Source organism: Prionailurus bengalensis, chromosome A2 (genome assembly GCF_016509475.1).
Source record: "Prionailurus bengalensis isolate Pbe53 chromosome A2, Fcat_Pben_1.1_paternal_pri, whole genome shotgun sequence".
Taxonomy (NCBI): Eukaryota; Metazoa; Chordata; class Mammalia; order Carnivora; family Felidae; genus Prionailurus; species Prionailurus bengalensis.
Genome location: NC_057348.1, coordinates 149,898,450 through 149,925,517, shown reverse-complemented (window position 1 = coordinate 149,925,517; position 27,068 = coordinate 149,898,450). Strand labels below are relative to the sequence as shown.

The window sequence follows — 27,068 nt, the reverse complement described above, 5'->3', positions numbered from 1 at the left end:
AAAACCGTAAATTTCTTGTCCCAACTTCCACATAATGTATGTTTTAAGTTCACTAGCTGAGTGAGAAAATACAATACCAAAAGCTACTATGAATTCAATAACTATTTTAAGTAAATTAACATTTTATCTTCATAATGCATCAATGTAATAAGAAAAATAGTAACACATACTGTGCAAGATGTATTATTTACTCAGTTTGTCAAAAACATTTGCTGCATATATGAATTTGTTAACCTCTTGGAATAATTGTGTGGCCTCCCAGGGATCTAAAGTGCGGAGGTTAGGAACCTACAGACCACATCAATGATGTGAAATACACAGTACCTGAGTAGTAATGTCCCCTTTCTTCCACAACAGACATCACTGTCAATGACAGCATCTATGGCCTCCAGTAAGCCTAGGACTCAGCCTCAGAACCCTTCTCAATACACTGACCCAGATGATCCCTACCAATTGCTTCGAGCTGGCAAACAGATGAAAAATTATCTGCACCCCCTGGCTAAATGCCTCCTAAGACCCTGCCCAGCTTTAAAAATACAGGCTACATGTATTCAGTTCTGCTGTCTTGATAATCACAAATGCCTTCTCCCCTCTCCATATGAAAGTACTCCAAATATTTGAAGACATCCATGTGGCCCCTAATTTTCCTTCCTTTGGGATTAACAGTTCCAGATCCCTTATCTGTTCCTCATATTCTGTTCTCCTGACCCTCCTGGACCGCCTTTGACACTCATTCCAGGATACATATTTGGGAATGCTTCTCTGAGGAACAAGCCAAGAGTAGAGCACATTGTTTTGTTTTGTTTTGTTTTACTTCCTGTGACAGCCATCAAGGCAGGTGTTCGGTGAATGAAAGATTACACTACAAACACTGCTTAGAACTGAAACTCCCACTGATTGAGTACACTTTTATGCATTAAGCTTATGAAATACTGTCATTTACATTGAGAGGTAGTTTTTTTATTTATGACAATTATTAAGTCATTATTTATTGAATTTTAAAGATTGCCTTAGTTGGGGGGGGGGGGAGCCATAGCACACCTATGACTCATACGAAGTTTCATGCCAACAAAAACACTCAAGTGTTTTTCTTTAGAATCTTTCTCAAATGGGTAATTCTTATTTTTTCAATTATTAGCGGTGCAAGCTTCCAAGCTAACCTCCCTTAAGATTGGTTCATTGGACAATGCCAAAGTGGTCATCAAATACTGTATGACCCTGACACTGAGTGTTTGCCTCTCCAGGAATTCAGTCACATAAAAATTAGAATGACCTTCACTGGTAGCTGTTGGACATTCAAGCTAATTTGCCTTCCATGCCTAACTTTCTCTTCTAAGTAAAACTGCCCACTGATCTTTTTGTTTTCTCCAGGGGTGGCAGTGACTACTGCTCCAGACCCACTGGGAATTCATCCATAAGTATGCCAGGAACCTCTGATACCTCCTCCTGCTAAGGGATTTGCCAAAGACAATAGTTATCAGCTGAGCCACTCAGGACTCCTCTCTCAGAATCTGATCAGGAAGCACAGAAGGAATTTTCTAGTCTGTAGAACAACAGGAAGAAGCAGCCACGTGTGCTGCAGCTGAGTTACATTAATAGAAGCACAGAGACCTCTGCTGAGATACTTTGACCCACCTTGATTTCAACCGCATCTTGGAACCCCAGTCCTATGGTGGCTTCTGTTCTTGGATTTCCTTGCGATCCCATCCCTTTATTATGCCATATGCATCTTACAATCTTGTCCCTTCCCTTGAGCTACCGAAGCCTATTAACATAGATTCTATTTGTTCTGAGCACAGTGCCAGGTGTTCTCGCCCATGTTACTGTACTGGTCTGCACACTGCCTTGCTAATAAGCTGGCTCTTTGTTTCTAAGCCTCTGCCTGCCTTCTGATTTTTGCTGTTTTTCTTTTACTTAGTGGGCTGTGATTCACACGTTAGTCCCTTGTTAAACGTTATTTCCATTCTGGCTTAGACCCTCCTGATCCCCATGAAACTAATGTCCTTGATGCTTCTGGTCCCTGGACCTCTTGGGCACTTTGCCCTGGTCCTGCCCATCTTTAGCACACAGGTGATGTCTGCCTAGTTCCCCAGGTTGAGACAAGGGAGAGGGAATGTTACAGGTGGGTGTGAAAGGAACTGATTATATATTCATACTTAATATGCCCCTCTCCAAGTAAGATGAGTCCCTTACAGCCAATGTTTTCATCCGTATATTCACAAAACAATGCCAGAAACCTCAAGAAATGATTAAAAAGCAATTTATCTTCAAGTTATCCATCACTGAAATATATATAAAGAAAAGCCACGTACTAAAATGAATGCTTACTAAGAACACTCAATTCATTTAAAATACTTCCCCCTCCCAAATATTTATTTTCCTTCAATTACTCCTTGACCGCTGCTTAGCACTCCTTTTATTAAGTTCTTGGTGCTCTCTCAGCACCCACTTCACTGGAGGTACTCCCAGCCTCTCCAGCCCCTACAAGCTCCCCACGTAAAACTGCTTCTCTAGAGATGATCTCCTTTCTTTGAAATGGAGGCCATATGAAGTCATCTACTTCTATGTATCTGTGCATTTACACCATCCTTTCTTCCTTCAAAAAAATCTCGGAAACAGGAAGGGACACCTCCACTCATGTTCCGTTCCCATCCACCCTTGTCTCCAATGGAAATCAAGACCTTACCTCACTCCCCAGCCCAACCACCCCAGGCTCAATGGCTTCTCACCTGCCAATCACAAAAGGTGGGTTCACAAAGGACCTGAGGGTTTAGAGTTTTTATCAAGTTTCAAAGGTATCCATGGCAACAACACGGGGAAGAACAATGATAGGCCTACCCCCTCGCCTCTCTTGCGTGCCCACGGCCATCCTTTCCTTCCTGCCCACCTCCCACACTCACTCACTGCCAGCCAAAGGTGAGTCTGGGGGTGAAAAGCAGAGTGACTCTTTTCCACAGAGACTGCTCCAACATCTACTCTGTCTGCTCTAACTCTTCCCTGCTCTGCCAAAAAAAACTGAAGAGGTCTTCCCCTATCATGACCCTTCTGCTGTTTTCTGGGCTTCATTCTAAAGCTGGGGCATTACAGATTGTCAGTGTTGGATCAGAAAAGCACTTGTGTGAACTGGAGTGGGAGGAGTTAGGGAATTTGGGAGAAATAGAAGACTGGGGGTAGGGAAGTTATGGAGGCCACCAGGGGTCAGTCACCGGAGAGCCAGCTGGGGATACTAAAGACCGAGGGAAACAGAGGAGTAGAGGCTAGATCCATGGAGCAGTCTGGTCTCAATACCAACAGGAACCACAGCCAGGTGCTCCTGATTACCTCACCCTCTCGACGAGGCCCAGGCTTGACATGCTGGGATTAGTTCCATGCTTTTGGCTGGAGGCAGAGAAACTGCCTCATTTACTAAGGCCTTTCTGTTGTCAGCACCTTGTCACTGGTCTTCTACTCAAGTAGATCTTCAGATTTCTCGGTTCCTGGACGGGGCCTTGCATCACTGATGACCCATCTCATTCTGCCTCCTGATACTTGTGTTCTCCTGGTCACTGATCACCAAGGCCAAAATTTAGACTACACTGGAGTGGACCCGTATTTCCTGGACTCTGGGCTCAGTGTTCTAGAAATAATTAGAATTCAGAAGGTACTAGTCAAGGTACTGAGGAAGGAACAGATAATCAGGGATACTAGGTAAGAAGTGGAGGGTACCAGTCAAGATGAACATAATGTCTAGAGGCCTCAGATTGCACACAGTTTGAAGCAGACAGCCTACAGAAAAGAGGGGTAAACAGCCTCATCTCATTTGGACATCTTCACTGCTATAGGAGATAGGAGAAGCATCAGAATGCCCATTCCACACATGAGGTCAAGTGTTGATGGCTTCCTCAAAGGTCTGGGCTATCTGAGAGGGGCACTAGTGCTAGGACTGAGCTCTCAAGGTAGTGCTTCCAAGTTAAGCCTGAGTTGCAAGTATCTTCTTAAATTACCCAAGGACTCAGAACTTATGGGCATCTCTCTAAAGACAAACTTGGATTAGCTTCATAGATGAAGGCCTTTCAGTAAGTATCTAATAGTTCTATTTTTAGGCTCTGAGAAAATTTACCCAGATATCTCTTTTAAAGTCAGAAAATTCTTTGGCAACATCTAACCTCCTCCTCAGGCCTACCATGCTATTTGCATACCACTTGGTCAGCATTTTCCCCTGTCCCCCCACCATGGCCTCACCCCACCACATTTCCAAGACATGTGATAGACTGCAGGCAGATGGGGATTGAGCTAATTCCTTTACATGCCTGCCTCTACGTCACTTTTCTGTCTTGCTAAAGATTCACTGAGGAGCAGCCATGCTACTCATGGTATCAGGAAGATACCATGAGGTTGTCTCCATGACAATTATATGTGTTTTTAAGAAAAGGCCTACTGAAGGACGCCTGGGTGGCTCAGTCGGTTAAGTGTCTGCCTCTTGCTTTTGGCTCAGGTCACGATTTTATGGCTCCTGCAATTGAGGCCCATGTCAGGCCCTGTACTGACAGCACAGAGACTGCTTGGGATTCTCTCTCTCTGCCCCTTCCCTGCTCGTGCTCTCTCTCTCTCTCTCAAATAAATAAACTTAAAAAACAAAAGAAAAGGCCGATTGAGGTGCATTTTAGGCTTATCAGACTAGAGACTACCCATGCTGGACTCAGGACCAGCCTATACTATCTGCCACAGAGCAAGAAATCCTCAGGCTAGTCACAAAAGCCAATCAGAATTGTTGATAGCCTCACCATCAGGACATGCTCTAATGTATCTCATTTCAATCCTTCATGCTCAGTTTAAACCTGGTTCTTCTCTTTAATGCAAGAATTGTGTATTTATTTAAAGAAATTTTTCAATCTGAATTATTTAATTTATTCTATTTATTCCATTGGCTTTGAACAATGGAAACAACCCAGCATGTTATCTATGGATCAGTCCTTGCACATTCCTTGTACTGAGATCAATTTTTTATTCATGACTTTTTGTTCCAGACCTCTGCCATTGTATTTCTCTTTATTAAAATGATTTTTTTTGCACTGCAGTTCCATTGTGCTCTGTTGACCTCCCCATCTGGGGAGATGTGTTCTAGCTAATATTCAATTGGAGGAAAGTAGCACGAAGAGCCGCCTAAAGTTCAATACAAAGTAAAATATCAAATCCCCTTGCTCCATCACATCACTATAGAAAGTAGAACACTTATTTCAAAAAAAAAAAAAAATGCCTTCTTGTGGTTGTTGGGGGATGGGGAGCACACAAGGCAGAGAGGAGAGAGTGGTGGCAGCAAAGTTTGAACTTTCAGGGATTTGGAAATGTTGGTTTCAAAATGGAATTTATCCTCAAATCCCAAGATTATAGATTTCCTTCCAAACTGCATTCCCTACATGGTTTAGAGAACAGTTGAAAAAGAAATTGCTCTCCATATTTTGATTGACATTAAAAACGCTGTGAAAATAGTTTGGAACTTGAGCTCTTTGAGGGAAGGACAATAATCAAACTATAGCTTTCACTTGCAGCCCTTTCTCCCACACTTACTCAGAACTGTTCCAGGAAAATTCACAGGGAACTCTGTTCTCATATATCACTTCTAGGAGGAGAGAGGCATTCTCAAGAAAATTATCCCCAAACTTCTAAATACAAAGAGAAAAGATTAATGAATCTCAACACAAAGCCACCTCACTTGACAGAATAAAAGCAAACTGAGTCAGTTGTTTGGAGTTAGAAACCTTTAATATCCAGCTTTATTTAAAAATTATCAGACTTGCCCTTCTTGCCACATACTGCCTAGTCCTCCCCCAAGCTCTAGCCACACATGCCTGGTTTTGCCAAACACATGAGAAAGATTTTACTATTCCAGTTTACAAGTCCATCTGCATAGCCCTGTTAACAGAAGGGATCTATGAATACCAAGTACTTTGTTCTCATCCACTTTTTTGACCATGTATTACCATAGCACGAAAATTCCCCCACCCTTTACAATCAGCTCTTTCTAAAAGGAATTCCAGACTACTACCAACTGGCTGCCTTGTACTACTGTTTAAGATGCCCAAATATGTCTGACTATCTTGAAATGAAAGCCTGCTTCTCCCTTTCTGGAACGCGCTTGTAAACTACATCTTTTCAAATTCTCTAGTCAGGGGCACACTTTCAAACAGAAAAATAAGATTTGTTAAGAAATGGTTTGGTAGGATGTTAAATGTGATTTCTAAAAACACACCCACCAGCACACGCATTCTCTCATTATTAGGTTTTATAGGAAACAGACCTTGGTAGGCATCTTCCTGTCTTGGCAAATATCAGATCAGTTACATTAACCCAACTGGTGCTAAATGCTCTTGCCACGAACTCTGACCTTATTTCCTTGCAGATCGAGAAGTCCAGTCTTAATTAAATACAGGTAGCAGAATAATATGTAAATGCCTTTGGTTAAGAACCTTTACTTTTTGGCTTCTCATTAACCTAAAAAGTTGTTGTTTCTAAAGCAAAACCTCTTTAAATGTCTGGTAATAAAAGATGCAGGCGAGACCACCGGTGTGGGCAGACTGGCACGGCACGCCTGCTGACCCTGGCCCTGTGGCTATCAGGTAGAATCCCCATTGCACTCCTAAACAAAAGGCTTTCCTTCTCAAGGTTGCCGGTGGTCCCCGAGCATAAGTCTCCGTCCTGTCCCAACTCCAAGAACAGAACTTGAAATCTCATCCTGTTTGTCTTCCGGGAACATCTGCAGGGCGGCAAAGCCCAGTCTGGCTCTGAGAATTTGCATGGTTTATTGGCTTTTACAATCTTGCATCTCCAGCTACCTTAGGCAGGAATGTTGACTGAAACCCGGAGAAAGCCCCCAGACTCTCTGGAAGAGATTAAAAGAAAGCCCTCCATGGCTTACCTCGCAGGCTGCAACTTCTTCCTGGGGACTAAGTCGGAAAGGAAGGACTGATTTCTCTAGCAGGAGCACAGCAAGAGGGCAGGCAGGCAGGCAGCCTAATACACACTGCTCTATTCAATAAAACTCCAGACCGCCCTTCCTTAGCCCCTCCCAGAAGTCCATGCTAAGTGAACACATATCCCCTATGTTTACAGTCGGCAGTCGGTGGTATGCATTGTCCTGTAGTTTTTCTAATAGGCAGCCAATGACGACACCCCGGCCGAGGTGGATGCAGCCTGCCTGTGGAGATGCCTGTCATTCCCTAGGCATGCTCAGGAAATCACTCATCAGAAAAACCGAGACCTAAAAAGCTCTGAAACTGCGCGCAGGCTGCCAAAACCAGCCAGCTACATGCCCTTTTTTGGTTATCCTTAGCAGGGCCTCTGGAAGTGAATCCATTGTCAGGAACAATCATAAGAAATGTTAATCTTGGAGAAAGAGGCTGTCTTGTAGAACACAAACGCAACTTTAAAAAGAAAGCACAGTCTATGAAACAAGAAGTTAACAGTCCATATGTTTAGTGGGGTGGGGGTGGGGAAGGCTTTTAAATTGAGGGAGCCTTAATAGCATATTTCTCTTAAAAGTAGCCATGTATACAAAATGAAATTAAATTGTTCTACAATTTTAAAGTCTGCAATGGCCAGGACCCAGGTCTGTATGTACAGACTACATTCTAACCTGAACGAGGCACAGCCCCCTAAAAATATGTCTACATGTGTTATAAAAACAACTGACAAAAAAAAACTTAGGTCTTTTTTAGTAGGTAATGTTTTCCAGAATAAGTGTAGTGCCAGAAACTCAGCGAGGCAGGGTCCTACAGCCTTGGCGATCCTCCCTGGTTTTCCATATCACCCCCCTCTCCACCTCCCCTTTGTCTCCTCAGATTTGGCAACAGGGAGACATTGCTGGCAACTCTGCACAACAGAGAGGGCGTGAAGAGACCCAGCACTTCCTCTGCGACTGCTAGAGACAATGTGTATGCCCACTGAGATGAGACTGCTGTTTTAGCGACTTCTTGAAAGTGCTCCAACCAAGTCTTCCTTGGTAGGACGTGGGCTATGAGAGGGTCAGAATTAGGCAATGCTGAATCAGGATGAAGTTAACTGGCCCACGTGCGCACACAACCTGTGGTTTTGTACTTTTCAATAAAGAATTCACTCAATTCCTCAATCAGTACTTAATTCAGTAGTCACAATAACAAAAAATTAGGAGCACTTACTACTTGTCAGGCCAGGAGCTCGGTGCTGGATTTCTGTCTCCTTATCGCTGTGTGTTTAGAAACTGTCTCATCACTGACCAAGAAGACTTAACATATTTTCCCTGGCTAGCTACAAGTCCACAAGCTTGGTCTCCAAAAACCTTAGGTTTTACCATATAAGCCTATTTATGAAGATCTGACCTGAAAATAATCTCTACTTAGGAACAAGTGGCTGCCCTTTGCGCCTTATACTGAAGACTTGGGAAGTAACTGATCCACCTGGATGGTTTCCTTCTTCAGTCCTCCAGCATTAGCCAGTTACCCACAGGCATCGATATCAAGCCTATGCTCATCTCTTTCTTGGGAAGGCTGCCTGTCCTGTCTTCCCAACTGCTACTGCAGCACAGCCTGAAAAAGCTACAGAGCAGGCTGCCAGGCAGAGGGAGAGGTGAGCTTCAAACATCCCAAGTTAGAACTCGGAACGCACTTTCCCAGGGAAACAGAATAAATAATGGCTGGTGGGAACAGTACAGTCGATGCGGCATTTCAAGGACACTATGGCTCAACCAGGCATTTGTGGAGCACCACCGTTTATAAACTTGTTCCTAGGGTAAAATGTTTTCTGATCCCAAGTGAATAATTTGGAAATAAACTTTGGAAACATAACCAGTTTCGCTACTGGGGATGTCCCGTATGTGGACAGGTTGTAAAGACAGAATAACAGTTAGACTGCTGAGCTTGGAGATGTCGTGGCACAGGCATCAATGACCTCTGAAAACAACTCAGTTGGTGATGTCTGTGTGAAGATATGACCTGTGTCCAGAGATGTTTGGGGCCCATGCTCTCTAGGCCATATGGTCTGTGACTCAGTGAGGCCTGTTTTAATGCACTGTTTTCCATGGCCACTGCTGATTCAATCCTAAGCCGCATTCTTCCCGCTTGTGTGAGTAATGCCTTTTGGTTAAACAGCATCAGGGCATAATTTGCAATCTATGAATAAAATAAGTACCAGCTTTCCAGAGGAAAGAAAAGTTGCACTACAAATAGGGAAAATATTATCAGCAGGAAACATGGAAAGGACATGCGTTTTGCATGGTTTTTAGAAGATAAATGGCTAAATATTTTTGGGTTCTGTCTTTAGAAAAGAGAAGTATGTTTCCCTAGATAAATTCTGAATACCTCATTTTCAGGGCATAGTGGATGGCCAATCATTCAGCCTTTTTTGTGTATTTGAAAGTAGACACTGTGCAAGAACCACATGGTTGGAACGATAATTTAACAAATTTCATTAGAAAAAAGAAAGAAAAAGATAGATGTTGCCAATCTCTACCATGGGAAACTTCACTTTCACAGTATTTACTTTTTCCAGAAGTCATTTGTAAACAACACTAAAAGTACACAGGACTTACACAGAAAATTTTTGTGGAATATAATTCCCACTCAGAGCATCCCAGATAAAGAACAGCTTGTCTAGCATGGGCTATATCTACCTAATCAAACCATAACAAATCTAAAGAGACATTTGGAAACATCTGGATGGTTCATTGTATTTTTTCAGTTCCAACTGAGTATTTGGAATCATGTATATAAGTAGTGAGCAATTACATTTCACTTGCAAGTCAGTTTGGGAAAAGTAAAAGCAGGCCACACCTTTTTCATTCAAACCTAAAATCGCTTCAATTAGTTCCATAAAAAAATACATTTTCCAGTTTAAAATATTTACATAATTGAATATAACAGATATTTTGAACATTTTGAAAGGCAGCAAAATACCGCCCCCCCCCCAACCACACACACACATCTTCTTTAACTCAAATGAAGTATTTCCAGAAACTCAAGTTTAGAAAACAATAAAATCAGACTGGTAAAATGCTGATGCCAAAACTGGACAACCAAGATAGCACAAAAAGAGGAAAACTATCCTAAGTATATTTCTGAGCCTAGATGAAAACAATTAGCACCCTGAATCCAACAGTGTAAAAACAAGGTAAGGCCAAGGTGGAGACAGTCCGAATCTGAAAATCTAGTGATTCAGTAGTAAGCTAGTATGATACAATGTAAGCAGTTAAAAAGTTAAAAAAAAAAAAAAAAAGTAGACGAAAGAAAAGAGAAAGATCATCTCAACAGATAAAAAAAATAATACTTGGTAAAATTAGCAATCTTACACAGAAAAAACAAAAGTTCTTGAAAAACCAGTAACAGAATCTTTCTAAACATGTAATGAGAGCTTTACCAGAATGCTACAGCGAATACTATGCTTAATGATGAAATGGTAAAATATTCTCACTATAATCAATGAAAAGGCAAGGGTGACTATCATCTCTCTACAATTAAAAAATGGGGTGGAGGTCCTAACCAAGACAAAGACAAAGAAAAAAAGAAAGAAGAACTATAGGAATTAGGAAGAAAACAAATGTCTTTATTTGCTATGATAGGATCGTGTGGGTAAAAAGTTCAAGTGAATCAACAAATATATTAGAATTAATAAAAGAGTTTAGCAAAATTTTTGGAAGCAAGTTCAGTATGCAAAACTCCAGAGTTCCTGTAACCAGCTGTCTCTAATTTTAAAATATAATGGAAAATAGATGATTCATATTAATAACAAAAGTGTGCATTACTTGGGAATAAACGTAACAAAACAGTGCAAGAAAATTGAAGAGCTGGATTTAAGGAAATAAAAGGCCCGTATAAATGGTGAAATATATCACTTTTACAAATGACAAACCTCAAAATTATAAAGATGTAAATTTTCCTTGATTTAACCTATGTAGCATTTATTATTCCAACTAAAATCCCTAAATGATATATTTTGTAGAACTTAACAAAACAATCCTAAAATTAAGATGGAAAAGTAAAGATCTAAAAATAAGGACTGAGATTTTTATAGAGCAATTCTAGTTAAGATGAGTATTATTGCCCTGGGAATAGACAACTAGATTATTAGAATAAAGTGGAAAACCTAGAAACAGCCCCAAGCATATATGGAAACTTCTAAAATAATAGCAAAGACACAACCAATGAGGAAGAAAAGGGTGGGCTATTCTATTAGTGGTAAGGTTACCATCGATTATGTAGAATCAATAAAGTTAGATTCAAAATTCCCACCCCATACTAAAAGAAACTAGATGACATGGGGAAAAAAACCAACTTTAAGATGATTAAGAAAAGCTGTAGGTGAATAATTTTATAATGGAGTATGGAAGGATTCTTCAACATAAAAAAACAGAAGTTCAGATGGAAACACTGAAAACTTTGAGGAGATGGCTAGATTTAATAGAGTAAATGCACAATATGCATTTATTTCTGCTCCTTCCCAAACCTCACCAAAATGATAGCACAGAAATAAAAAATCATCAGTAAATCCTACAAGGCAAAGAATACTGGAAAGGAGTCAACACAGAGTCTAGATGTCAGCCAAATTTTGGAATATGGAAAATGGACAGATGGCTGGTAATTGACTTAACAGAACTAAGAAACTGAACTCTGGCCCTGTGGAGTAGAAGGGCCGGTGGATGAGAAAGAAGCCAATTCAAGTCTCAAAACCAGGAAAAACAGGATTTGGAAGCCCCAGGAATCTGAGGTGAGGGATGGAGCAGAAAACAGGTTTGATTGGAAATCTGCGTAAGGGGGGTACTTGGGTGGCTCAGCTGGTTAAGTGTCAGACTTTGGCTGAGGTCATGATATGGTTCACGGGTTCAAGCCACGCACCGGGCTCTGCGCAGACTGACCGCTCAGCTCAGAGCGTGGAGCCTGCTTCAGCTGCTGTGTCTCCTTCTCCCTCTCTCTCTGCCCCTCCCCCACTCGTACTCCCTCTCTCTCTCAAAAATAAACATTAGAAAACAATTTTTTTAGAAAATCTAAGGAATAGTTAAAAGCCCAGATCTAGGAACCCCCAACACACGTAGGTGAACACCCCTCTTTCAATCAGACAGAAGTTCCAAGTTTATTCTCTGAAGGCAAGTGCTGCCCTCAGAATGGCGAAACAGTGGACAGGCAAGAGGCTTCATACTGAAAACAAAATTGAAATGTAAGTATACTCAGTGAACACTGGAATACCCCCGGTCTCCTCACTCTGCAGGTTACCAGGACACCAACAGTCAGGTTTGTACTCAGCAGAAAGGAAATTGGAGGATTTCACTGTAGGGAAAGTGGCATGCCCATGGAAAAAAGAACTAAAGACATAGACACTGAGGGACCCCTGAAATTTCTGGCTCATTGCCCAAGGCCCTTTAGTGAACTTGTGCACAGGAACTCCCAATCCGCTGTTTAGCACCTCACACTTAAAAATATGAACATCAAGTTAAGGAGAGAGTCTGAGAGACTCGAACAACAGAAAAAGGAATTCAGAGGAAAAAGAGGCAAGGTGAGAAACAGAAGAACAGTTCAAGAAAATTATAATTACTATTCACAGAGAGATAAGAGTCGATACTGTTGCCACCAAAGGAGAAAGATGCTTTAGGAAGGCACTTTCAGAGAAGAGGAAAAAGGTCTTGTAAATGAAGAATACTGTGGCAGAAAGTTATAAAAATTCAATTCAAGAAATGTTAAGATAAAGTTTAAAAAAAAAAAACCTGCCAGATAATTAGAAGAAAAAGGTTGGAAAAAAGAAAATAACATTAAAGAATCAATAAAAAACCCAACATCTGAGTGTTCCAGAAAAAGAGGAAAGAGAAAATTGTGGGAAAGAAATTATCAAAGAAATAAAACATTAAAATTTCCCACACCTAAAGGACACAAGTTTCCAGATTCAAAGGGCCCACTGGGCATCTAGTACAATGAATGAAAACATATTTAATTCTGAAGTTATCAAGTTCTTGGGTTTTATGTTCCATCCAAAGGTGGGGGAGGAGTTGGGGTTGAAACCAGAAACCGAGACAGAAGATAAGGATCAGAAAATAGAGAGTACAAAACTATGACAGAAGTGAAGGGTAGTCCCATGATGACAGTGAAAGAAAATTCCAGGATAACAGCTGGTCAAGAGAGCAACAAGTAAAGACTGAAGCAGAGGGATCCAGAGAGGACGTTTTCACGAAAATCAGGTAGACAGATTACCTGATTTTTTCTTGGGGAAAGCATCTGTGATAGGTACATGGAAATGAGTAAATGTAAGATTGAGGTCATTATAATTTCAGGAAAAACAAAATGTTTATATGAGAAAGGAAAAGGGATCATTGTATACCATACAGTTCAACTGTGAGAAAAATTTACACAGTCATAATAATGTAAATACTATATTTTGATTTCACCAAAACAATGATGTAATTAGATTCCAAGGATAACAAGCAAGAACATGTTTGTAGGATGATGGTGGATAAGAGAGCTAAACCCTCATTTTGTTTAGCAGGAAATCAATAGTTAATATCTAGTACTGAAATTTTAATAAATAGTAGAGTTAGCAATTTATTTAAGGATATGAAAACAAATACCACCTTCCCCCGATCCCCCACAAAAAATAGTTCATTCATTCACTGAAAAAATATTTATTGAGTGTCTACCACATGCCAGGGCCTGTTCTAGGCGTTGCAAGCCAAATACATTTTGATGGAGGGAGACAGATAAATACACTAACTAATAAATGTATTAATGTCAGGCAGTGGGAAGTGCTATAAAGAAATTGTAATGGAATAGAGAAAATCAGGGAAGTCCTCTATGAAGAAGTTTTCAATGGAGATGAATAAAATGAAGGGGCAAGCACTGGGACCATACAAAGCGATGACATTCCTGACAGCAAGAATATAGCAGGTGCATATTAAAGAACAAGAAAGATTGCAGAGTAATTGGGGAGGAGTGATCACCAACGGCAGATAGGATCATCTAGAGCCTTATCATCATGGTAAAGACTTTGAGTTTTATTTTAAATAAGATGGAAAGTCACTGGGAGGTGTTGAGTGGGGAGAGAAAAAAATCACTCTGGTCGTCGTCCTGTAGAACGAGCTGGGAGCTTACCAGTGTAGAAGCAGGGGAAATTATTGCCTCCTTACAGGCAGGAGGTGTTGGCCAGGACCAGGGCAGTTGTGGTCAGGGGACTGAGAAAGTATTGAATTTTGGACACAGCAGGACTCATTGCTGGTTTGGATGAGGAATATAAGAAACAGAGAGGAATCAGAGATATCTCCTTTTATGGGCTGAAGAGCTGAGTCAGTGGTGTAATTTAATAAGCAGGGACCACTGAGGGAAGTGTCGATTTGCAAGGAGGTGTGGGAATCACATTAGACATAATTTAGGCATATTAAGATGACCAAAGGCATTCAAGTGGAGGTGCAGATGGGTAGTGTGATATACAAATCTGATGTTTTAGGGAGAGATGAGGCTTGAGAGTCATCTATTTCTAGCTAGTGTTTTAAACTAGGACTAAGTTACCTGGAAGAAAGCAAACAGTGAAGAGAAGGCTGCACAAAACGACACCCCAACATTTAAAGCCCAGAAAAGGAGACTGTGAAAAAGATGATAGCTACTGCTTGGTGGGTGGTCAGGTATGAGAATGGGTAGGGAGGATGGTTACCGCTTTTTGTTAAAAGCCACAGAGCATTATTGGACTTTAAAAGTAGGGTAATTTGTGATAGACTGGATAATTGTAGCCAACTAATCAGTTACTCTTTTAATGGGATTAAACACTCAGGCTTTGCCATGTGTCTTTGCAGGGCTCTCAGCAGGACTTCTTGGCCTGTGATTTGCTTTGAATGATGGGACGCACCAGAGGTGATGGTGTGCCTGTTCGGGGTGGAAGGTTTAAGAGCATTACATTTTGTTCTTACCCCTGAGCATCTGCCCTTTGCCATGACAACAAGCACCACAGAGTGGGTTGAATGGCTCATCCCACCCCCTGAACATACACATTCATCGAGAACCTGCAAATGTGACCTTATTTGGAAATGGGGGTCTTTGAAGATGTAATTCAGTTAAGAATCTCAAGATAGGATCATACTGGCTTATCTAGCTGGGCCCTAAATCCAATGGCAAGTGTCTTTATAAGAAAAAGGCAGAGAGAGATTTGAGACACACAGGACATGGAGATGTGAAGACAGAGGAAGAGATGGGGGCAATATATCCACAGACCAAGGAATGTTAAGGTTTGCCAGTCACCACTAGAAGCTAGGAGAGAGGCATAGAACAGATTATCCCTCAGAGCCTCCAGAAAAAGCCAACAACCCTGTCAACACATTGATTTTGGACTCCTGGCCTCCAGAACTGTGGCAGAATACATTTCTGTTGTTTTAAGCCACCCAGTTTGTGGTAATTTGTTACAGAAGCACAGGAAAACAATATACCCCAGATCGTGTCCACTTTTCAGCTTGAGTTCCCAGTGAGCCCAGCCAGGACCATCAGAGTTGCTACTGACCCAGGCCTTATGCAAAAGGCATAAGAAATAATGTTTGTTGTTGTAAGCCACTGAGGTTTTGTAGCATTTTTTACCAAGAAAAAGCTAACTAATATTTGTATATATTAAGAAGTAAACTAAAGAAATTTAGTTAGACTCAAGAAAGTTTGGTTAAGACAGAAAAACTTCTGTTAAATAAAAGTCACCATACACAATGTGAAAAGACAAGCCAAGAGAAAATGTGCAATGTATAAAGGATTAGAATCTAGAATATCCAAGAATGCCTAAAAATCAATTGAGGTAGAGAGCGAGAGGGGCAACACTATTACAAAATGGGAATAGGATGTAACATCCACAGAAGAGAAAATGCAAAGGCCAAAGTCCTTGAAATGATGCTCAACCTTATGAGTAATCAGGAAAATGAAAGTGAAAACACTGACACCAGCTCACAGCCAACAAATTGGTAAAGAAAAAAACATTTAATCTTGTAAAACTAAATGATGTTGGTAATGTGCAGAATCCTATGCGTTTTCGATAAGAAAGTAAATTGGGACACTTTGTAGAGTTACTTGGCAGTGATATTTAGTATATGCCTTCTTTGTCCAGCAATCCCACTTTTAGGTATATCCTCTTAGGAAACTCATGTTCTTTAGCAAGGAGGCATGTAAAGGGCAGCTCATCAGAGTATTATCTGTCACAGCAATATCACAAAATTCCTACAGCAATCAGCAGGGGAAACGCTACATAAACTATGGTATAGGATGGAATACTATATAGTAGCTGAAATGAATGAATTAGATGCACCTGGGTCTCAAAAACATATTATGTGAAAAAAAAAAAGCAAGTTGCAGCTGGAATGATTCCATTCATATGAATTATTTATGGCTCCAGGCAACAGTAGGCTAGAACCACTCCAAATTCAACATAGTGGTTACCCGTAACAAGGTAGAAAGAATGATACTAGTCACAAAATCAAGAAACTTGAAATTTATCTGAAATGTATAAAAGAAGACCTCAAGTAATGATGACAAAACAATTACATTTGTTAATTCTGCAGAGTATATATACAGATTGTACATTATCCTTAGACTTTTTTTTTTCTTTTAAGAAACTGCTATACAAATGAGATTTCTCTCCCCAAGGCACTAGTATCTGGTCACCTATGTGATACAGGGAAAGGTCACTGCTCTTCTTTGTTCTGAGGGCATCAGTAGAGCTCACTCAGGACCAACCAGACTAGCAGGGAGAGAGGACCTGCCCTGAATATGAAGTCCTCAACTTAATCACACCTTTGTATTAAGGGTCTGACATGATAGGATCAACAGTTACTCTTTAAGGCTAACACCTTAAGCCATAGTCTAACTTAGTGCCTTAATGCCAACTGTTTTAGGAATAGGGTACAGATAAAGTGAGGGCCAGCTCTGATCCACTTTGATGGACACAGAAGGATTAAAGACAGGCTGGTCTCTCAGAGCATCAAGTAGAAGAAGAAGGGCTTTGGTTGTCTGGGATAAGGGTGATGATCTGAGATGGAAAGAGGGTGTAATCCAAGAAGCCCCAGTATGAAGGAGCTTATGAGACAAATGTTACCTTTTCCCACTCTCACTGAGTAGCCAATTCCTTCAGTCTCCCTATCAGAAATCTCTGTCTCCCTATTTCTTGATCTAGGGAGGATAACTGGATGTCTCCATGATTTCCACTCTTCCCACATTCATTTCTACTGGATTTGCTCGACCCTCAGGGAAAGTAAAATGTTTCCATCCATGAGAAATCCCTCTTGGTCTCTGATGGGTATCTGAGTCACTCAGAGCCATAGCCAGATTTCTCTCAGACAGATGCATTCATTCATTCATTCATTCATGCAACCAACCTCTTAACATGTATTACCTACAAGGCTTAGTGTTAGGCTCTATGCCTTTTATTATCTTGTAAAAACACCACACCTACCTTTAAAGAACTGCTGGTCTAAAGGAGAAGCTCAGACATGTGCACAAGATGGACTCTCAAATGGCAAGTGCTAAGAGAGACCCCTTTGCACCACATGTGTTTACCCAGCTGTGTGTGTTTCCTTTTCCTGTCTCATGCTTAACGAAGGCTGTCTAATCCAACCAAGACCGTGTGGTGAGACCTGGTGTCCCCTCCCAACCAGAAAGCATATCCTTCTCTCATTTCAGGGGGGAAAAAAAGCCAATCTCATAATTGGCTTTGCATTGCAGACATACTTGTGAAGGGTGCAAATAAGAAAACATTTAAAATATTTGATCTATTTTGGGTGAGGTTTTGTAGCTTTGGCCTAGCAGAATGTCATCTGAGAAGCAGTGATTTCTCTTGGGGGGCAGATATTTTTAAGATCAAAAACAGAAAAGAAAAGAAAACATTTTCAAAGAGATAGCGGAGTCTGCTAACACACAGGGAAAGATGGCTATTTGGAACATGCAAACTAACGGCAGCATAGAAGCATCTGAGCGCTCAAGCTCTGCTGGACGTGTGCTCCCTTTACATCATAGAGAGGGTGTGTCTGAGACGCCTGTGCCACCGCCCCACCTCCCCTCCTTCCGAGCCTTCACCTGTGCCACCGCACGCACCCTCGTACTGTCCTCATGTTGCTCCCCGCCCTCCTGTGTCTATACACACATCCCGGTTTTACCTCTGATGACTCTAGCTTCCTCTAGCTTCACGCCTGTCTTTTCTTTTACTGTCAGATTTCTCCAAATGATTAATGTATGATGCAGCCCCACCACCCCCACTTCTTTCATGACCTCACTTCTTGGTCCCTGAACATTTTGACTTCAGCCCCTGACCTCTTCTGAGAGGTGGTGTCTGTGACCCCTGAGCAGCTGGACCCTTTTGCAGTCCTCCCCGGCATCCCCTGACCCCCCTGGGTTCTGTCTTTATCTCTGGTAGCTCTTGCCACTGATGGCTGGTCTGTTGTCTTACTTCTCTGGCCTCTAGATTTTTCCTCCTGTTCTTTTTCCTCAGTGAAGACATCCCCCAGTGCCCAGGCCTGATCTCTCTCTTAGAGAATTCACAGGGCAGATATAAGAATTAAAGGAGATCAAGTGTTGGTGGAGTTGCTTTCTGAACTAAATGCTTGTTTACTGATGGGGCAAACTTTTTTTTTTTAATTTTATTTTTTTATTTTTTATTTTATTTTATTTATTTATTTATTTTTGGGACAGAGAGAGACAGAGCATGAACAGGGGAGGGGCAAAGAGAGAGGGAGACACAGAATCGGAAACAGGCTCCAGGCTCCGAGCCATCAGCTCAGAGCCTGACGCGGGGCTCGAACTCACGGACCGCGAGATCGTGACCTGGCTGAAGTCGGACGCTTAACCGACTGCGCCACCCAGGCGCCCCGGAACAAACTTTTATGAAGCACCTTTCCCATAGTGAAGCTTTTCTCAGTCTTGGGAATACGGGGACACTGTAGGAGACACTGTTGGCTCCTCTTCCCTTAAAAGGGTCTTGCCTTTTGCTGGCAGAGACACGTGCTCACATAAGCGCAGTGAAGCGGAGCAGGTGCTGTCATAAAAATCCTGTCCAGTGAAGGTCACCAAGGAGGGAGGGGTCATTTTTTTCTTAGTGGGTTTTAAAAAAAAAAAAAATCTCATTTTTTCTCATGTCTACAACAATTACCACTTCTGATACAAAAAAAAAAAATGTATTTGGCCCCGATCTCTTGCTCTCATCATGAATTCCCTTGCTTGGAAATCTTCAATATCATCTTACTACCAAAAGGATGAAGTCAAAACCTGGCTTAGCATCTTACCAAGATCTACAATCTTACCAAGATCTAGAAGAGGCCCCTCTTCTTGCCTCTTCTAGATGATCAATGCAAACCCTGCCCCCACTCTTGTCAAGGGGCATACCTTCTGCCTGTGACCTCAGTCATGGGCCTCTCCCCTTTACACTTAGCTGTCGTTTGGCACCAGCTCCGGGCACACCTCAATGCCGTCCTTGAAATCTCAGCCTTCAGTCAGTAACCATTCTCGGACCGCCTACAGAACCTGCTGTCAGACCTGTGCATTTTCTATTTATCAATTACAGACTTGAATTACTTGATTTGATATATATATATATATATATATATATATATATATATATATATCCTAGATTGATTAGTGACTGAGTGATCAATTAGTTAATAGTTAATAATTAACAGATAGTTCTGGAGTGCCTGCTATGTGTTGTCAGTTCTATTAGGTCCTAGTGACACAGTGGTAAATAAGATATACAGAACTTTTAGAAACAGAGGCCGTATCTTAAAATTATGGGCTATATATTATACCCATTTAATCTCTTTCTCTCAACGCTGCCTTTTGGGACCAGAATTTAAAAATACAAACAATTAAGATGTCTTAACAAAAATTATTTACGTTCAACTGTATACAAACCTGGTACTAAAACTGAGAATTCAAGTCAGTGCTCAGGGAATGGTGACTACAAGTTTGGGTCTAGGCCAGGAACCCTGGAATCTTATTGCTGCTACCCTAATTAAGAGGTGCAGGTGGCTGGGGGAAGGGAACCAAGGACTATAGCCCTCCCACATGCTCATGAATACCAGGCATACCTCGAACAGAACTACCCACGTATGGACTTTTGGGGACACTTAGTTCATATGATTCTTCTAGAAGGTGGGGAAGGAATAATCATAATAAAAATAACAAACAAATGAGTATGGCCAGAGTTGATTTAGAAACTAGAGTGCCAACTTATTAAACTTCAAGTGGGATACATATCCTAAGGCAAAAAACTAAAGTGGCCATTTGAACCCAGGCTCCTGACCAATAGGCATCTCCCTTCAGGACAAAGAAAGGAGGTGTTAGGGAAAAGTTTTGACCCAAAGCCCAAGAACCTGGCCAACTTGGAGGGTGATTCCAGTGATGGCTAATAAACTGCCTTTCCTTAGGAATATTTCTGTCTGAAGTATTAGACCCTATTGCTAGGAGAACTGCTCCTAAAATAGTACTAGAGGAATCCTGGCATATTCTTCTTTTTGAAGCTCTAAAACATCAGGCTTCTCTTTGCCTGCCGGGACATCTACATTGCCTTCTTTCACGTTATAGACCTTGTTCATGTATTATTTTCAACTGAATTATCTCCTGGTATTCTATATGAATCCATGCCCTCAGAAAGACCACCTCTGTATCTCTTAATCACTCTGCCAAATGGCTAATTTCTGGGAAATTTTCATTTAAATTGATTATTCACAGTATGTCTATCTGTCTCTCTCTGCATATTAAGCAAATACTCATCTCTATATCCCAGCACCTGGTATAATGCCTAGCATAGAATGTTATGGGACGAATGAAAGAATTTTAGAGAATTTCGACTTCCTGATAGCATTCTCAACTTTTGGGATTCTTCTTACTTTGGAAATGGGCTACATCTTCCAGATGTTAGAGGCTAAAGCTTTAGGGCATATATATGTGGGGTCACATGCTCTACCTTTACCAGGCTCGAGTATTAAGGAGAGCCGGGGCTATGCTCAGGAGAGCACCTGGCCACGCCTTTCTTCTACTTCCTTTTCATTTTTCTGGCTGGTGAGCTTTGGACTAGCCTTCCTCAATGGAATGACAAGATTCAAGATTCAATTATAGATTCAATTACAATGCAGCCGAGCTCACTTGGCACATACCCTGGATTGGGGTCAAGGCTCCAGCTAATAAATGAAATGATCCTTTGTCTCACCCTGAATTCTGTACATATTATTTTCCTTGGGAAACTCACAGAGAAGGGTGTCTAATGGTCAGGGCCTGCTAAATACCATCCACTTAAGACAGTTTACAAACTGCAAAGACCTGGTTGCAAATATTTCAGAAGTAATAATAAATAATAAACTAAACATACAAATAATGGTATCTATATATATATAATTTTTTATTATTTCATTGTCATATATTAATACACCTATTTATGTTAACGTATTTAATGCTTTAATAATTATAGTTAAAGTCATTACTTAATGTGTTAATTAATAATTTTATTCATTATTATGTATTTATTTATATATTTAGCACTTTTACTCCAAATAACCATGCCACCCATATTATCACCACTTTTCTTACACACCCTCATATAGCTGGCAAATATTCACTTATGGGGAGCAAGATAGGTTAAGCACCTGCCTTCAGAACACAGAAAGAGTACAGATTATAGGTAAAACAACCTTAGTAAGTCATTTAAGTTCTCTGAGTTTTAGTTTTCTTATTTGTAAAACAGTTGCTTTGAAGAGTTGATGTGAAGATCAAATAGATTAATAAATGTAAGTATGCTTTATCAACTGTTAAGAGGTACTTAGCTATGAGTGATTATCATTATCAGTATAGAACTAAGATTAAAACCCAAGTGGCCTCCTGACTACCAGTTTCATTTTTTTAACTTTAAGTTAATCTACTGCGAATTTTCTTTCTATGAGATCTTGACTCTTCATAGATTATGGAACAGTGATTTCAGCAACCACAAAACTTTTTCTGATACTTGTCATTCCAAAGAAATTGGTGAAATTCCACTGAGTGCAGAGAGGAAAACACTAAAGTTTTTCTTAAATGTTGGAATAAGATATCTGTTGGAAAACTGGGTTGGGGCAAGGGGTGCGGGTGGGGAGAAGCAAAAACAGAACTTCTTGTTATTTTCAGAACATCCTCTTTTTCACTCCTCCCCATTGTAGGCAACCAACTCTGTTCTGTTAATTGTACACTTTTTGTATCGTAGGTATTCTTCCCAAGGTTAGAGGTGTCATCCCGTGTGCGTATATTTCCAGGCACACAGGGGAAATGCCTAATCCGGTGTCCCATGAGGATTTCTACACAACCTTTGATATGGGGGATTTCCACGTGACATCAGTTTCATGCGTGTGAAAGGCCCTAGGACTGGAAGAAAAGGAAAGAAAAGAGGGTGCTGAGCTGAGTGACAGAGAGGCTGGATCTTGTGGGTTATTTTAAGTATATATTTCCAGGAAGAGAATGTAAGCTCTGTGTGAACTCGGTTTTCTCACATGTCAACATGAGAATAGCAATAAAGGCAGTCTCCTTCCCAGCATCCCTTTGAGGAATAATAAATAAATGTGATAAGAAAGTGTTTCACAAAATAAAACAGACTTTGAAGTAGAAAAGCAGCCAGCCAGAATTCCACGTGTAGCTGGAAACTGTTCCACATTTTAACCATTCCTATATCAGTCGAATGGGTGGTAATCAGTAACCTCTCCACCTCACATTTTTCTCACTGCACAAATGCAAACATACACTCTCACACACCCAATAGGTGCTATGGGTTTGTTTGTTTTTTTTTTTAAGAGAGCAAACTTCATGTGTTTATAGATATATCCCAAATGATCACTTCATTTAAAGTTTATATGTACATTAATTTTCATTTATTCACTATCATTATTAGTATGCTTAATATAGTTATGTTTATATAATCAAGTCAACAATGAAGTCATTCCAATTCTAAATTCAGATGGTTAGACCAAAAGATCTCTAAGGCATTTTCACTCCTAAGAATCTATGAGTCTAGTAGGAGTTTTGACTTTGACTTTGCATTATCTCACACATGCTTTAAGAAAGAACAGAGTTGCACACAACAGTCTGATTACGTCAGTATTACTTAAAAACACCAGCATGCAGAATATACTCATGGGAAGGTTCTTGGTGTGTAAATGTAGACTATGCTTGCTACACTGAACAGAATCTCTGTACCGTACGTTTGACTCCAGAAGCACATCTTCTGCTGCCATCAAAACACTCATGCATCGTCAGTGGTACTAAGCCTTATGTGAGTAGGCAAGTTATCATCCTATATAACCATTTGAAAAGAGTCTTACTATACCCCATATCTTTAAAATAGTCACAAAGGAGACAGTTTGAACTCTTAAGAAAAGCTCTGATAAGAACTCCGAGCTGGAAACTGCTGAAAGTCTCTGGGCTATTTTCATGAATAATCTTTGTAGTATATGGAATGAGGTCTTCGAGTGACATGGAGCTACAGAGTCTATCTGTCTACAACCCAGCAGACAGCAGGCTAGTCAGGGCCAAGCGGCTCTTTTGGATTAGAAAAATACAGACAGAGCATGGGGGTTGGGATGCAAGGAGGACAATACTGTGTACTGAGCAACTCCAGCGAGCCATTCACATTCTATTCTACGTAGACAGTGCTGCCTGGAGAGAAGGGAGAGTAAAGTAAGTGTAGTTTTCATTCTTTGGTCCATATGGAAAGTTAATATAGATAATAAGAGCTATACTTCAGGTTGCTTCTTATTTAACCAATAACCAAATAATTAAATCTTGGGTTTAAATAAATCCCAAAGAAAAGAATTAAATTGACTCCAAGTTTTCTGGCTAAGAAAGCCAGATTCATGCCAAGTTCTAGTATCATGTGTCATGAAGCAGTGAGAACAAAAGAGCTACTCTGAATGAAGCAAATCAGTGAAGTGCCGAGAAAAAAGAAAGCATAAATGTTGCTTCAAAGTTAAGCTGGATGTTAGCTTCATTCATACTCCAAATATTTATTCAGTGCCTCCTACTTGTCACACTGCTATCAGATGTAGCCCGTGTTTAAGGTTCTCATGGCCCCGTGTAAAAGCTCATGTATTTATAATATCTTTGCACTTTTGTTGCAGTGACCAATTCATTTAAAGTCAAAGGATATACTAATTAACTTGTATTAGTTCACTACGTATGTGGTTAAATTCAGTTAAGAGCTTTCAAGTCAAGCACAATATTCAGGAAGAAACAAAACAAGTTAGCTGCTAAACTGGGCACCTGTGTCTTGTGTCTAAGAATCACATAAGATCTACCAGTTCTAACTATATAAGACTTTCTAGACGGGGTTCTTCAATGTGGGGCCTTATAAAGATGGCAAACAAGTTATTGAGATAGAGGAGTCTCCTTTCAGAAGTGAGAACTCCATATAATTTATACATAATTTACTACAACATTATGTTCTACCCTATGGATTAAAATCAATGTAGAGTGGATTTTATTTCAATATCAACCTCTCACTTATTAACAGACAGTGATTACACTTGACTGGTGTAGTTAAATACTTCCTTCAAATATTACTTTAATTTTTTTTTAACGTTTATTTATTTTTGAGACAGAGAGAGACAGAGCATGAATGGGGGAGGGGCAGAGAGAGAGGGAGACACAGAGTCAGAAGCAGGCTCCAGGCTCTGGGCTGTCGGCACAGAGCCCGACGCGGGGCTCGAACTCACGGACCGCGAGATCGTGACCTGAGCTGAAGTTGGACGCTCAACCGACTGAGCCACCCAGGCGCCTTTAATATTACTTTAATCATAAGAACAGAATTAAAAAAAAAAAAAAAAACGCAAGAATTCAGAGCCCTAAAATTGACTCATGAATGTAAGGTGAAATAATATATAATAATGGTAGTATTTTTAGACAGGGGGGAAAGGACAGCTATCCAATAATTTGTGGGGACTCTTGGTTATCCATTAGGAAAAAAATCCCTATTTCACACCATTCACTAATAATTTTCAGGTACATTAAAGATATAGCACACAAAAACTATGAAAGCAATCAGAGTAAATACGGGAAAATGTTGTAGGAAAGCCCATTTTTAAGTACAACCAAGAAGGCAAACAACACAAAGTTAAAGACTAACAGATACAACTAAAAAAAATAAATGATTTTGTTACTGTGAAAAATAACACAAGCAAAGTTAAAAGACAGAGACAGGTTAAGGATAAAATATTTATATAATTCATCACAAACAAAAGATTCAAAACAACCAGGAACGGCTGCCCAGGCTGTGTACTGCACACCACCAGGAGGAGCTATTCAAGTACACTACAACATGGGGTGTCCCTAAAGTTGCCTGAGTCAGAATCCGTAATATATAAAGCACTCCTACGGCAATAAAAAGGTCAATAAGACCCCCAATGGCCGAGTGGGCAAAAGATACGAAAAGTGGATCCACAGAGGAGGAAATCCAAGTAACAGCATATACAAAGATGTTCAATGTCCCCTGTAATCAAAGAAATGCCTATCGGAACAATAATAAGCCATATCGGTGTGATATGAGCATTGGTTAGGGTATGGTGAAATGGTATTCTCTGGCATTCCTAGGTGAACTGTGAATGTGATAACACCTATGTAAATTAAAAATGCATATTTTATTTTTATATAGGAATATTATATAAATATACATATATATAGTATGTAAAAGCACTAGAAGGACTACATCTGTGTTAACAGAGGTACCTCTGGGAGTCGACTGGTATTGGGCATAGAAATCAATAGTGGGTTTTAGTTTACTTTTAAAACTTTTTTTTTTTTTTGATTTTAGAGAAAAAGAGCATGAACAGGGAAGAGGGGCAGAGGGAGGGAGGGAGGGAGGGATGGCGAGAGAGTGAGAGAATGAGAGAGAGGGAGGGGGAGAGAGAGAGAAAGAGAGAGGGAGAATCTTAAGCAGGCTCCATGCTTAGTGCAGAGTTCAGTGCGAGGCTCAATCCCATGATGCTGGAATCACAACCTGAGCTGAAATCAAGAGTCAGACGCTCAACCAACTGAGTCATCCAGGCACCCCATTGAAATTTTTTTTTTATTTTAGAGAAAGTAAGAGAGATAGTTTACTCTTAATGTTTGAATTGTTAAAAATATATATGTATTCGTTTTTTGACATTTAAAAAAATTTACACTTCCATTCTGCTTGTGGCTTGAGACGAGGATATTATTTAAAAGTCACAAAGAAGACACACTGCAGAATTTTTTAAATGACAATGGCAGTTGAATGAGCTACAGTAACCAACACTAACATTTATCATACATACTTAGGTTTACCTAAAGATTGTGTTACTTGTTATTCATTTCTTTCCCTGCTTCCCTTTGTAATATTCCTCCTTTCCACATCTCAGGCCCCTGGCTTGGGAACCTGGCTCCTGGCCATCTAGGCTTTTTGTCTCTTCCTGTTGTGACCTCCCTGCCCAGGATTCAAACCCAGGCTGTTCTGATCCAGAATCACACTATTGTTGTCTCCTAAAACAAGAAGACTACTATCTAGATGGATAGGCCTGGACCTTATCCCAACCCACAGAAGTCACAAGCTGAACAAATATATTCAGGGGCTACCTATGGAGAGGTCCCAGCCTCCTGCACCAACTGAAGAGAACTGAGTCAGACACCTGCCTCAAGTCAGTGCAGCTGGAGGGGCTTGCAAAGGCAGCTAGGAAATCAGGAGGCCAGAGTTTGCAATAGAGTAGACAAACACTTGGAAGGAAAATACAAATTTCTGGAGTCAAAGCAGGCAGGGAAGGACCAGCAGGCACCTGGGAATCAGAAGTATGAAATTATAGGCAACAGATACAAGATCATCTAAAGTCAAGGGCCAATGCTACAAGGTAGGAGAATGAGGAGCACCGAGGAAACAGGACAGCAACGAGGAAGAGCTCCACTGTAGCCCTGTTTCACATTCCTGCTAATGGACTCTGCTACAGTTATCACAAGGTAGATGCCACTTCCAGGCAGTCAACCTCGACCAATGCTTCTCTTCCAGTGTGCTTTAAAAAAACAAGCAAATATCGTCTCTCATTCCATAGGCTGTCTTTTAGTTTTGTTGATTGTTTCCTTTGCTGTGCAGACATTTTTTTATTTTGATGAAGT

At 40.6% G+C, this 27,068-nt stretch overlaps 1 protein-coding gene across 25 annotated transcripts in view; it reads right to left on the bottom strand.

Annotated features, from left to right (window-relative positions):
- Nucleotides 1-7,241, bottom strand: part of CALD1 (caldesmon 1) — a 187,355-nt gene extending 180,114 nt beyond the window's left edge. For 14 of the 25 annotated variants that reach the window (XM_043589570.1, XM_043589574.1, XM_043589577.1 and 11 more), the window contains exon 1: nt 6,896-7,241. The gene's annotated coding sequence lies outside the window, so the exon portion shown is untranslated. Of the gene's footprint in view, nt 1-5,547; nt 5,643-6,895 lie in introns of all 25 variants that reach the window. The other 11 variants (XM_043589571.1, XM_043589576.1, XM_043589582.1 and 8 more) reach the window with 3 other exon arrangements.
- Between the last annotated feature and the right edge of the window lie 19,827 nt (nt 7,242-27,068).